Source organism: Engystomops pustulosus, chromosome 4 (assembly GCF_040894005.1).
Source record: "Engystomops pustulosus chromosome 4, aEngPut4.maternal, whole genome shotgun sequence".
In the NCBI taxonomy this organism is placed as follows: Eukaryota; Metazoa; Chordata; class Amphibia; order Anura; family Leptodactylidae; genus Engystomops; species Engystomops pustulosus.
This window is the reverse complement of record NC_092414.1, coordinates 125,722,547-125,737,034: the sequence shown is the minus strand read 5'-3', so window position 1 is coordinate 125,737,034 and position 14,488 is coordinate 125,722,547. Positions and strand designations below refer to the sequence as shown.

The 14,488-nt window shown below is 42.6% G+C and overlaps 1 protein-coding gene across 1 annotated transcript in view; it reads left to right on the top strand.

Moving 5' to 3' along the window:
* The window catches only part of CAMK1D (calcium/calmodulin dependent protein kinase ID), a 189,528-nt gene that overhangs the window by 128,713 nt on the left and 46,327 nt on the right, over positions 1-14,488 (top strand). The window lies entirely within an intron of this gene.

Genomic DNA, 14,488 nt, shown 5'->3' with positions numbered 1-14,488 from the left:
CCATCCCCTTCATATTGTAGCCTCCTGTCATCCATCCCCTTCATATTGTAGCCTCCTGTCATCCATCCCCTTCATATTGTAGCCTCCTGTCCCTCATCCCCCTCATATTGTAGCCTCCTGTCCTTCATCCATCATAAGCTCAGGAGTAAATTACATATTAATCAATTCCAAGGCTACAATGCAATAGTGAGGAATATTGATTTTAATGTAAATGTTACATTTTATATTACTCTCTCTGTAGCGTTTTCCTTTATCCCTCTCATATTGTAGCCTCCTGTCCTCCATCCTTACTCATATTGTAGCCTCCTGTCGTCCATCCACCTCATATTGTACCTTCCTGTCCTCCACCCCCCTCATATTCTAGACCCCTGTCCTTCATTCCCCTCATATTGTAACCTTCCAACCTCTATCCCATCTATATTGTGGCCTCGGTCCTCCATTCTCCCTCATATTTGGTCCTCCATCTCTCTCATATTATGGCCTCTGCCCTCCATTCCCCTCATATTATGGTCTCTTTCCTCCACCCTCTCTCATATTGTGGCTTTTTTCCACCATTTCCCTTATACTGTGGCCCTCTGCCCTCCATGTTGTGGCCTCCTGCCCCCCCCCCTCTACCCCTCATATTATGGCCTCCTGCCCTCCATTCTCCCACATATGATAGTCTACTGCCCTCCATCCCCCGCATATTGTCCCTGCAGCCACTAACATAGCAGGTCGGATGAAATGGCGCTTTGCCAGCTTCCCTAAGCACCAGAGACCGCCGCAAAGCAGGTTCGGTTTTACTGCCAGGGACTTACAGGAAGATTAGCCAGTAGCGAAGTGGCAGATGATGAAACCTCGACTGGTGGTGACTGGTATGAAGCCGGGGCAAAGGACAGGCAAATGGAGGCAGGAACAGATTGGGGAGTAGTGGTCACAAATACAGGTTCTGGAACACATGAGTGCACAGAGCAGGCAGAGGACTGGAGCACACAGTAAAGACAAATGGTTCAGGAAACTCATTTATACATGGAAGACATTGTTGATCCGTTTGGATGGTGGCAGAACAAGATGATAAGACACAGGATTGATGACTTGAGTTATGGAGAAAGGACTAACGAAACGAGCAGCGAACTTCATCCTAGGTACGGAGAGTCTGATAAAGCAAGTGGATAACCATACTTTATCTTCAATAGACTATAATTGAACTGGGCATCTCTTTTTATCCCCATGAACTTTGTAGCAGTCTGATGTTTTCATGGAACAGATTATTGTGTGCAAACTCGTCCCATGGTAGTAATTCTATCCAATTATCTTGGACTGGGGAAAGGTACAGCTGCAGGAACTTCTGCAGGTCTTGATTTACCCCATTGGGTTCTGGATGATGAGTATAGGAGAAACTGAGTTTGATGATTTCAATTAGATCATTTAGAGCTCACCAGAATCAAGATGTGAATTGCGTTCCTTCTTGGGACACCCGTGAAGACGCAATATACCTTGAATGAAAATGGAGGCTAGCATAGCTGCAGAAGGTAACCCCTGTAAGGGGACAAAATGTGACATCTTGGAGAATCGAACCAAGATCGTGTTGTAACCCTTAAATGGAGGCAGATCTGAAATTAAGTCCATTGAGGTAGGTGTCCCTAGAGTATATGAAATTGGGAGTGGTTTTAGAAGACCAATAGGATGCCCAGGTACATTTTTATGTTGAGCACACTGAAAATAGACAGCAACATATGTACATCTGGAGCAATAGAGGGCCACCAGTATTTCCTTGACAGAAATTCTTTTTGACTCCTCCATGCCCACAGAAACGAGAAGTGCCCACCCCATCAACTATCATCACAATTCAGAACAAACGTTTTTTCAAGTGATGGAGTTGGAATTCCTTCATAAGCAGACCACGGAAGTGTTCTAGGGTGGCTTAAATCTCCTTATCTGCTGGTTCGTAAGATCTGAAAAACGCATCTGCCTTTCCTTTTTTGTGCCTGGGTGATAGGTGACTTGTAGGGTGAACCTGGAAAAGAAGAGTGTCCATCGAGCTTGACAGGGGTTCATACTTCAGGTTGAATGCAGGTGCAGGAGATTCTTATGGTCAGTGTATACTGTAACTGGATGTAAGGCTCATTCCAACTCTCCACTCCTCCAATGTCAGCTTGAAGCTTCTTTTCCCCAATGCTATGATATTTCTCTGCTACAGAGAATTTCTTGGAGAAAAATCCGCAAGGGTGAGTTTTCCCAGTAGGAGATGGTTGAAAGAACACTGCTCCAACAGCAAAAGAAGATCCATCGACTTCCAGAAAGAATGGTAATGCTGAATGTGGCTGGTTTAGAATAGCGGCCGAAAGGAAGGCTTGTTTAAGCTGCTTAAAGGCTTGGACAGACTCTGGAGGCCATTTCTGGGGGTTAGCTGATATTCCGGTGAGAGCAGTGATAGGAGCAATAATAGATGAAAATCCCTTGATGAATCTCTGTATCACCTTTCACTCTGTGGGTTGAGGCCAATTCTGGACAGCCTGGACCTTACTAGGATCCATCTTAAAGAGAAACTGTCACCGCTGTTTGAAAAAATTAAGTTGCGGGCAGGTTCCCATCGAGCCCTCATAGCATATGGGCAACCTTTCCTCAGCCAATAAAATCAGGCAGACAGTCTAGCGAGTCGAGGTGGGCGGATACATATGTGCGAGTCCCGCGGCTTGCTCACACCACCTTTCCCTACGTCATCCAGCCATGCCATGCGTCATCCATGCCATGCGCGGAAGCAGGAAGCTAAGCAGTAAAGCCGCGCATGTGCCGTAGGCATGTTATAATTCAGGTGACAGCCGGATGACGTAGGGAAAGGAGTTGTGAGCAAGCCGCGGGACTTGCAATTATGTATCCGCCCACCTCGACTGTGTGTTCAAGGTCGTTCAACATGCATAGTGTGGCCTCCTATCCTCTATCTCCCTCATATTGTGGCCTCTGTCCTCAATTCTCCCCCATATTGGGTCCTCCTGTTCCCCCATTTCCCTCATATTGTGGCCCTTATCTTCCACCCTCCCTCATATGGTAGTCTGCTGTCCTACATCTCCCTCATATTGTAGTCTCCTGTCCTCCATCCCCCTCATATTGTAGACTCCTGTCCTCCACCCACTCATATTGTAGCCTAATGTCGTCTATCCCTTGCATATTGTGGCCTCTTGTCCTCTATCTCCCTGATACTATGCCCTCTGTCCTCCATCTCCCTCATACTGTGCCCTCTGTTCTCCATCCCCCTTATATTGTGGCTTCTTCCCTCCATTCCCCATTCCAGCTACTATCCTATACATTCCCTCATACTGTGGCCCCTTGTCCTCTATCCGACTCATATTGTGACCTCCCGTCCTCCTTCCCCCTCATTTTGTAACCTCCTGTCCTCCTTCCCCCTCATATTGTGGCCTCCCGTCCTCCTTCCCCCTCATTTTGTAGCCTCCTGTCCTCCATCCCCTGCATATTGTGGCCTCCTCTTTCCAGCCCGCAATTGTATACACGCGTGGGCATGCATATGTTCATGTGAAACTTTAAAGTAGAACTTTAATAAGTAGAGTGAGAATATAGGGCTGTTAATTTATTGGGTGATAAACTTATGTTATATAGGGTATGTAGGAATTCTCTGTTTATGGATTCCCGTGTTAAAGGTTCAATGTGATTGGATCTGCTGAGCAATTTTACTATTATAGAAATCTACTGATGCTATGACTGGGACTTTTTGGTCTCTGTTTATGTTCTTTGTGTGATGGATCTGCCACTGTTCTACAGTAAATCCATTTTTTTGGATTCTATGGATAGAAAATTTAACTAAAAAGTAACAAAATGTGAAGTATTTTTTGAGCGATGAATCTGGATCAGGTGTTTTTGCCTTCTAATGAATGTAAACAATTAGATTTTTTTTGGAGGATATGAAAAGAAATAGATCGATAGCTGCCAAGTATACTGAATGGATGCGAACAAAAAACAAACAAAAAAAAAAGGACCCGAACGCTGCGAACCGGAACTGAACTGACATGCTGAGTTCAGTCCGGGTTTGCAGCGTCTGGGCCGCGCGATCCGAGCAGCATGCGTTGCGAGTGTGATGCGAGTTCATCACATCACACACGCAAGTGTGGAACAGGCCTAAGAGTAACACTGCCACTGAAGACCATGGTAACTTATCACAGCCATTATCATATGATGTTATGAGTTCAGCTAGGACACTTGGTAATAATATGGACATACAAATGTGCCCACAATGTAAAAGTAGCTCTCGTAAACTAGCATTGGCACGGCAGCGACAAACGGTGGTGCAGGAGAATGGGAGAGCCGGAGAAGGCAAGTATAAGTTTGTTGTTTTTAACACACTCAGGCAACCCCTTTAAGTCATAAAGGTGACATATATTTGTTCCAGGGGATCATATATCTTTGTGTACTGCCATACAAGTTGAGTGACATATGTACACATAATATATATATAAAGTCTAAGGCGTACAGATGTACAATAAGGAACTATATATCTGTATTTGTAAAGCCTTTTATATAGGGCAATAATGCATCTCTATTTTATTATTATAGGATCTGTTCATATGGATGGTAAAAAAAATTATAATCACTTTAAAACTATCCCTTTTTCTACTCTTGAATATGAGGTCAGTAGTTGTGGTAGTCCCCAGATAGGTAAAAAGCTTGTTGTAAATGCAAATTCATATTTGCAGCTTCAAACTAAAATATTTGCCATTCAGAAGCACTTACTAAAATGATTTCCACCCACACAAGTTACCGCTGAACCTCTTGACTGGTCTAAATTGAATTGTTTCATCAGCACACTTCAGTACACTTACAATCCTGCTGTGAATTTCACCCTCTCATTACATTACTAGATTGAGCAAAGACTGAAAAAAAACAGTTTAATCTTGCTTCAAAATCTGTTTTAGGCGAGTATAATCTGACTGTAAGAAGATTCTAAATAGCAGTTGGTAATAATATTTAGTCACTGTATACACATTAAAGGAAATCTACCACTCGGGTAGACATGATTTCAACTAAGTACACTTACAGGTGAGCCTTTTTTTCCTGGTTCAGGAACCTCTCTTCATTAGTCCTAAAACACCTGTATAAAGATTAAAAAAAGAACTTTGTAGAACATGCTAATAAGCGCTGGGCGCTTCTGTGGACATCAAACTGATTGCCCGTGGCTCCTTCAGTTCCTAATTATGCACGCCTACAGCTTGCGCTATCGTACCTACCCACTCCTCTCCCCCTCCCCGAGAGCCAGTGACGTCACTAGGCTTTCAGGATGTCCAGGTCTCAGTTAAGAAGCCAGCTCGCACTCACAAGTGTTCTGGCTCTCGGGCAGGGAGAGAAGAGTGGGTGGTTATAACAGCGCACGCTGTAGGTGTGCATAATTAGGAACTCAAGGAGCGTTGGGCTGCCTGTGTGACGTCCACATGGCTGCCCGCGCTAATTAGCATATTCTATTAAATCTTTTTTATCATTATACAGCTGTTTTAGGACTAATGAAGAGAAATTCCCAAACCAAGGAGTAAAGGCCCCCCTGTAAGTGTATTTAGTTCAAATGATGTATACCCCGAGTGGTAGATTTCCTTTAAATTAGGACAACAGGTATGAAAGATAAAAAGTAAAGTCAAAAGCAGGTATGGAAACATATTCATATTTGTCCAATACACTAAGGATAATACTGGGTGTTTATCCTGCCATGTGTCCTCATATAGTTCTAGTAGAAAACATTTCGCCCTGTTTAAAGGGAACCTGTTACCACATTTGTCACAAATACAGCTAGTGACAGGTTCCCATAGAAGCCCGAATCACTCAATGACACTCTTTATCTAAAATTGTTTCCTTCACATCCCCATAAAGTCAACTTTGTTATCTTAACCTTGCATCAGAGTGGGGTGTATCCTGCTTGGCCTGCCCCTCCCATCTACTCCTCCCAATGCCTTATGCCTCCACTATTCATGTGACCAGGGTGATGTCATCTAAGGTTCTTTATCCGGTAACATTAACATTTACCACAGAAACCTCACAGCATGGCTTCATGGACTAATACTAGTCTCCATGCCTCCATAGAGGTAGATGGAATGTATAAAATGTATAAAAGATGAAATGTGATTGTATAGATTTTTTGGAAAATATTAATTTAGCCAAAAAGGACAATTTCAAAATGGGTTTAACCAATGTGAAAGTAGACATTCAGGAAATGTTAGTTATGAAGTTATTTTGGTGGTATGACCATCTGTCAGGATGTTTGCCAAATTTTAATTGAAGAAAAAATTGCAAGGCATTTTACTCAAAGTTTTCAACTAATATGAAGTACAATGTGTCATGAGAAGACACAAAATCTCCTGTATATGTTATAGGGTTCTAAAGTTATAACCCCATAATGTGACGCATCAAGTTTGAAAAAAAATGGGCCATGTCAGGAAAATGCAAAATGGCCAAGTCATTGAGGGGTTAAAGAAGACCTATCACCAGAATTTTACAAATCAAGCCAGTAATACCTGCTGGTAAAGGGTGAAAAGTCATCCCCATATTACCTAAAATGATTTGGCACCGAGGAACTGTTCCTTAATTAAAGCTATATTTCTGATATGCAGATGAGAATTCATGAGTCAGCTTCTGAAAAGTAAAGTTTTCCTCCCAGACTGCCAGTCAGCCACACCTCCTTCTTTTGACTGACAGTTCAGTGTCTCTTCAAATCTCGATCTGAGCAGACAGGAAGTCCTCTCCCTGTCCTCACCAGAATGGTGTTCCTTTTAATGCATAGGGTATTTAGCAGTCAGCACTGTGGGGGAAACTGCAGATCTTCAACCATTTCACGCATCCTGTGGTGATCAGGCCAATCGGTGTTGGGAAGAGCCACACAATAGTGGGCGTGGCCAGCATAGACAAAGAGAGAAAAAGTTTGGGGAAATATTTTAATGGAAGGAGGAGGCATATTTGATCATTTCCCCATCAGACGTTTCTGGAAATTTTGGTGGGTTATTGGCCACAATTTTGATGGGTACAAATAAAATCAAAATTACAGCATGAAGAATTATACTATATCCCAACAAACCATATATTTTCTAAAAGAAGAAACTTATACCATTTTTGAAATTCCATTTTGACCGACAGTCTTAAATTTCTACTGCAGTATCCACTAAGAAGATGAATCTCCCCCTATATTTCCATAAATCAAGCTATTTAGATAACAAAAGTGACTTTTAGATGGGTGAAATATGTACGCCATTGTATTCGCAGCACAATAACAGGACCTTCCGCAGCTCTTAAGACTTTGAGTAAGAACGCCATAAATGGCATGGCATGGTATGGTATGAAATAAAAACTTTATTCAGGAAAGTTGTGTTTTTCATGTTACATATACTTTCTGATTTGCGGCGTTAATATTTAGCAACATAGAGGATTGAATGTTCATCCACTCATGCAATTTACTCATGCAAACTAAGATAATCAGAGAGCAAGTGTGATCTCAAATTGTTCTGGGTAGGCAAGGGTTCATAACATGAACATTACTTAAAGGGGTATTCTCGTCTGGGCATTCAATTTAATTAATTTGCCATAAATAAACATTTCTTCAATTTAACCTGGGTGAAGATAATTTTGCATAAATGTAGTCATATGATGCCTTAAAAACAAGACTGACTACGTGGATGCGGCCACCTCTGCTTGAGAGATGGCACAAAGAAACAAAAAGTTTGTGAAATGTCTGGGAGTTACTGCATATCCTACAGCCATCGTGTGGTAATGATCGCTGAAGGATGGTGGTCAGGGAGGACTCAATAGCGCATGTCTGGCCACTGCTGCCAGAGTACGGGGTGGTCGTATCCGAGGAAGCCATCTCGTTTCTAAGGGAAAACATGGCTACATTTAATAGAAATTATCTTCACACAGGAACATTTTTTTTAATAACATCCTATTGAAGAAATGTTTACATATGGCAAATGAATTTAATGAAATGTGAATGCCCAGATGGGAATGACCCTTTAAAGGAGTTTTTCTATGAACTAAAGTTAGGCCCTATCACTAACTTGCTGATCAGTGAGGGTACGAGCCATGGGGAGGGGGTCTTATGCTTGCTCTCATTTCAGGATATTTATTTGTTGTTTAGGGTGTTGAATGTTTACAAACAGCATCTCTGGAGAACCTGCAAAACCAATTAAAATTAAAAAGCTGTGAGTTGAGGGGAATGTTTATGGACCTTACTCTTTTATCATTCTCCTCATTCATTGTACTAGTGAATTCCACCTTTAACCCTCAGTGTAGAAGCATAGCAGGGAGTAAATAGCATGTTGACTCTCTCCCTGCACTCGTATACATCATTTTGCAAAACTGTTTATATTCTACAAATGCACATATTGATATTGCCTGCAGAACAGGGGAGATGTATTAATCTGTCAGTCCAGAGTGCATAGATGAATCATTGGGGCTCATTTCCTAAGGATCGCAGTGCATACTTTAGTCGGCCTGTGCACCTTTTTTGGGGCTAAAATGGCTTGCACAGGTATTTAATAAGTGTGTGCGCTGGGATTGTGGCGCAAGCAACCCGTTTTGGGGCGAAGCTGTGCTGGCTTACATGTGACAATATGCAGAACACAGTGCAGAATAGATTACAGATGTTCCATTTTTCACATCTGTAATCTATTCTGCACTGTGTTCTGCACTGTGTTTTTCTCTTAAATGATCCTGTGTTCACTGTGTTCACTGTGTTCACTGTTTTTATTCTATTCTTCACTGTTTTTCACATCTGCTAACTTGTCGGGAGATAATATACACGGGGAACAGTGAAGAATAGATCGCAGATGTTTGCAACTTATCAGAAGACATTATTTTTCAATTAAATAACACATTTTAATCCCAAACCATGGTCCCTTTGAAAAATGCTCGAGTCTCCCATTGACTTGGTGTGAAAAATGCGCTGAAAACGCAAAAAAAACGCTAACAACACGCGCGTGAAAAACGCAAAAACGCTAATTACTCCAAGGAAAAATGGAACAAAAATGCAGCCAAAAACGTCAGTTTTTCACGCATTGCACCCTGACGTGAAACGCAACGCTAGTGTGGAAGGGGCCTAAGACTGGAGAGTTGCACTTTGCACCTCCTATTAGTTGGTCACTTTTGCAGCACCACAATATTGAATTTTCTGGTGCATGTAATTAATTTTCTGACGCAAGAGTTATTTTTCCGCACAGCATTTTCAGGTTTTCTGGAATAGACATATTAGTATATCTCCATCGCTGCATTTTGAGTTTGGCATGTTTCTCTTGTCCCCCTACCTTTTCTGAGGGTCCTGGCAGGAAGGCACCTTGCTATAACATTATTATCAATAATCATTATTATCACATTATTATCTTTTTAACTTTATTCTGATTTTCAGATGGCCTTTTGGCTTTTGATTTCTCTATTCTAATAGTGTACTAAAATGTTGCTTTCAGACAGCAGTTATGGGGTTAACAGAGGTTCTGTCCAAAACATCTGACAATTGTCTATTAATTTCCTGCCTTACAAGTCTAAATTACTTTAATAACATCCTTTTTTGCAGAGCACAAATGTTCTAATAATAAGACAAATGCACCACTGACAGGAATTACTTTACAAAAGGTGTAAACATAGAAGCTTGTTCCTGTTTTCTGGATTTTATCTTCAATATAAAGATGTATCTTCCTAATAGAACAGATTGTTGGATTATTCTTTTTCCAGGAGGCTACTTTCAGCCTTTTATTGGAAGATGCTATTTTTGACTGTAATAGTCATTTTAAAGGGAACCAGGGACCTCATTTTCACTAAAGACACATTGCAGAAGCCCATCACACCTGCATTATAAATATGCCTTTCTGCTTTCTCTAATTATTTGCATTAGAATATAATTGTGTGTTATAACTTATCTGGCTTCTTGACAAAATCCACTGTTTAGACCCAGGGGTTGGCTTTGATTTGGATGCATTTCAAAAAACAACATGTGACTTGTCTGTGCTGCTCACTCCTCAGCTCTTAACCCCCTCCTTTTTGCTCCTGTACAGCTCCTCCCTCCCCCACTGATGTCAGCTCCCCTGTCAGTGAGCTCTGTTCCTGTGAAGGAGCACAAAGTTAGGGACTGAGAGCTGAGGACTGAGCAGCAAAGACAAGTCACAGTGTTGTTTTTTGAAATTCATCCAAACCAAAGCACAACTCCTGGCACTACACAACAAATTATGTCAGGAATTATAATTTGAATTACAATTATATGGTAATTCAAATGCCTAGAGAAAGCAAAAAGATGTATTTGCACTGCAGGTGTGATGAGACACGTTTGCAATACTTGTCTCTGCACCAATCGTCATTAGGGAAATAAGGCTCATTCAATTTTTAAAGCTGTACTTACAATGCATTTCCGGTAAAATTGACAACAAATGTTGGTATATGTCATAGGTTAATTGCAGTTTCTCTGGTTCTAAAGCAACAGATTAAAAAGAATGTCTCACGTTTTTATTTTAGTTTCGTTAATCAGATTTAAGTTTGTAAAAAGCAGAGTGTGCTTTATAGCTCCTAAAATGAATGTTTGTCAGCCCACCAACAGCCCAACAACGTGCAGGAAGCTTACCACTTGCCAGAGAACACCTGGATTGGCAAATTCTCTACTGGCACCCTGTGTTCTTCACAGATGAAAGCAGGGTCACACTGAGCACATGTGAAAGATTTGGAGACTCTGTGGAGAGCGATGTTTGGCAGTGGGTCAGTAATGGTGTGGAGTAGCATTTCCTTAAAGGACACCTGTCATCAGGTCTGTGCCACTTGTCCTGTCACCTCTTCCTGTTGGAGCAGCTCACAAGGCTCCACCCCAGTCTTTATCTAGTTATTTCATACATTATTCATTGTAAAATCATCTATTATTTATTATGTAAATGAGGCTGGTCACATGGTCAGAGGCAGTGATGTCACCCCTGTTCCCCCTCCCCTCTCCTCCCCCTGCTCATGTCTGTGTGTAATGTATAGTAAAGCATTGCTAGTGCATCTGCTGACATGCTGCATCCTCCTAATACTCATGTGAGAGACACAAACATCAGCTACACATGAATCTGTGGTAACATGGCTGCCTGGAGCTGCTGTATCACACACACATGCACACACAGGCTGCAGGGGGCGTGGCCACCAGCACCAGGAAGCACATCATTATACAGCCTCACACCATTCTACAGGCTGTCAGTCATGCAGTGGGGGTGTGGCTGTGCCTCCCACTCATGAATAGAGTGGACAGCTTGAATATGCTAATGCTTCATTGGACATTTCACAGGTCATTTGCATACAGCTTTAGGACCTCATTGCTTAGGTTTACAGGCATGTAGAGGGACAATAAAGGGATAGAGGCACTGCTCTCTAATGGCAGTTTATGAAAATATATTTAGTTTAGGGGGGTTATTCTGCATGACGGGTTCTCTTTAATGGGCTGCACAGCCCACAATGTGCTCACCAGAGGCTGACTGCCATTAGGTACCGAGAAGTACTGCTTGCTGTATTGCTATAGAAATCTTCTAACCTTCCTCTGGATAGAAATCTATCCAAGATCTTGTGCCGCTATCACACAGAGTAATCAGAGCCATGTGATACTAATAGCTCATGCACCTGCATGTCCATCACATTACCATGGTCAGATTTCTGGCCACATGGAAGCTTTCTACAGCAGGACTGCAATCACAAACCATAGCAATTTGCTGAAAGTGGACAACCCCTTTAACATAAGCTTAACAAAGTTTAAGTTTAACATTAAACTTTGCCTGCTGATACTAAATGGTAGTAGGTTCAATTATTGTTTTGTTGTGATGTACATAAAAGGCAGTTCAAATAGGTAAGAAGCAGGGCCCTCTGCTAAAAGACGTCTGAGGAAGGAATATAGTTTATATCCAAACACATTTTCTTGGTTTAAGCCAGGGGTAGGGAACCTATGGCTCGGGAGCCAGATATGGCTCTCTTGTTGGCTGCATCTGGCTCTCAGACAGATCTTTAATAAATAGTGACAGCTGCTGCTGTGTCTCTTAGACTGATCACTGGACACAGGCAGCAATGTTACCGCTGCCCACGTCCTTTGTACGACCCAGGTGCCATCGCCGCCATCGTCTAAGCCTGGGTCAAAGAGAAGAGCGTGGGAGCGATGAGGAGCTGGCCGCAGGGAGCGCTGGTAAGTGAATATTCTTTTTTTTTTTTTTTTTGTGACTACCTATCTACTGGGGGGGCATGTGCTGTGGCTATCTATTTGGGGGCATGTGCTGTGGTTACCTATATACTGGGAGTATCTGCTGTGGCTACCTCTCTAATTAGAGTATGGCTACCTATATACTGGGGTGTGTGCTGTGGCTACCTATATACTGGGGGATATGTGCTATGGCTACCAATCTAATAGCTGCCAGTCTTTATAGGAACCCGGGAAGTGGGTGGCACCAATCAGCGCACTGGCCCTTTAAATCCGCGAGTGCAGGAGCGCGTGCTGGCCAAGCGGGACAGAAGCCGCAAAGTGGTGGGATGAGTGAGCACGGAGAGGGGCACGGGTGTGCCTGCAATCCGCTAGCAATCTACTGTGGGGCATGTGCATATGCTACGGCTCTTATGGAATAACATATTAAAATATGCGGCGTTCATGGCTCTCTCAGCCAAAAAGGTTCCTGACCCCTGGTTTAAGCTGTGCAATTAATACTATTTTATCTGTTTATTGCACTTCCAATGACCAGTTACAGAGGTTTCAAAAGACTAAACAAAAAACAACTATTTTACAAATCCATCTATAGGTTGTTGTGCCTTATCATTGTTACCCCAGGAGAAGGACCACGGAGGACGAATCTTCACACCTACAGCATAAGCTCATTTACTTCCGAGCAGCTTGTAGAACTACAGGCTCCAGCAAACAACTCACCACGCACGTGCAGCCACCCAGCCAATACTGTGCAGACTGTGAGGATGCACTACGCATGCGTAAATGAATACCATCAGTGTGGTTATTTCAGAAAGCTGAAAGGACACACAGCTGTTGTAAACCCTAGATGATTGACAGGTGATCTTCACCTCACCACAAGAATATATTTCTTTACCTGTTTATACACGCTTACAGGACACAGCAAGTGAACTAAAACTTAATTTGGAGTCATTAATATAAACACAAAAACAAAAGAACTTCTCTGTATGTGTACTGCTGGAATTGTGGGACCCACTTCTCACCTATTACAACAGTTTTTTATTTACTTTACAACAAAAAATAGTTGATTCTACAATCATTAAAGGGAACCTACCACCACAAATCTACCTATAAAGGTATATCGGGTGGTAGGTGGATCAATAGGACGTGAGGATAGCCCTTTTAAGGTAACTTTTTTGGTAACTTTTATTAAACTTGTATGCAAATTTTGTTATGTGGCTACTGCGTCCAACAATCCTTCCGTCTGCGCATGCGCAGAACAGCAGGCCCATGCCTGTGCAGCTCCGGCTTCGGAGCAGTGACCGCGCAGGAGCGGGCCTGCTGTTCTGCGCATGCGCAGGTGGCAGGATCGTCGGATGAGGGCGCACAGCTATGAGGAGCTGCGCGCCGAAGATGGTGAGTAGGAGGAGAAAAGAGGCTACCGGGGCGTGGAGTAGCCGCCTCGTGTAACCTCAGATGCGGCTACTCCACGCCCCAGTTGCGCATAACAAATTTTGCATACAAGTTTAATAAAAGTTACCAAAAAAGTGCGGGGACGTGAGGATTAGCCCTTAAAAGGGCTATCCTCACATCCTTTTGATCCACCTACCACCCGATCTACACATTGTAATCCCTCTAGTTCTGTGGGATGACAATGTGGTTAGATTATCAGGGTACAGGTGTATATACACTTTCATCTGGCTTCTGACATTGTACTAACACACTGACACGTAGAAGGAGAGATGAGACAGATCAGACATGCATGACAGACAGAGGCTGACAGACTTCTACACTGTTACACTTTTAGCTCTGGTAAATCTGTGTTCTCACTGACATGTGCCTGCCTCCCCCTTCCCCCAAGATCACTTATCGCCTTGCAGATTGTACTTTGCAGCCTCTCTCTCTGCTCACAATGTGCTGGCAGGAAGTGATCAGTGGGTGTCTCTGAGCTACATGCATAGGGCATGGCTACATGCTGAGAGCAGAAAGAGACAGAAATCTACAGAAAGCTCCACTCTGTCACTTACAAATCCAAGATGGCGGCCATCCGACCTCAAATCAGAAGTTACAGAGTCGTGTCTAGGGGCAACTGAAATTTTGTACAGCAGGACTGATAGAGACAGGATGGACTTGTATCTGTGAAATATTGTGATTTTGTTAATAACAAGGAATTAGAGAATGTGTTATTTTATTATCCTGAGTACATATAAAAAACTTGTCTTCGTGGGTATACCCCTTTAACATTGCTAATATTGTGACTTATCAGGTTGTGTTCATAAAAGGTAATCTGACTGGCCAACAGATCATGACATATTGAGTTTATAACATACCTTGTGGATAAGACTATGTTGATACACACAT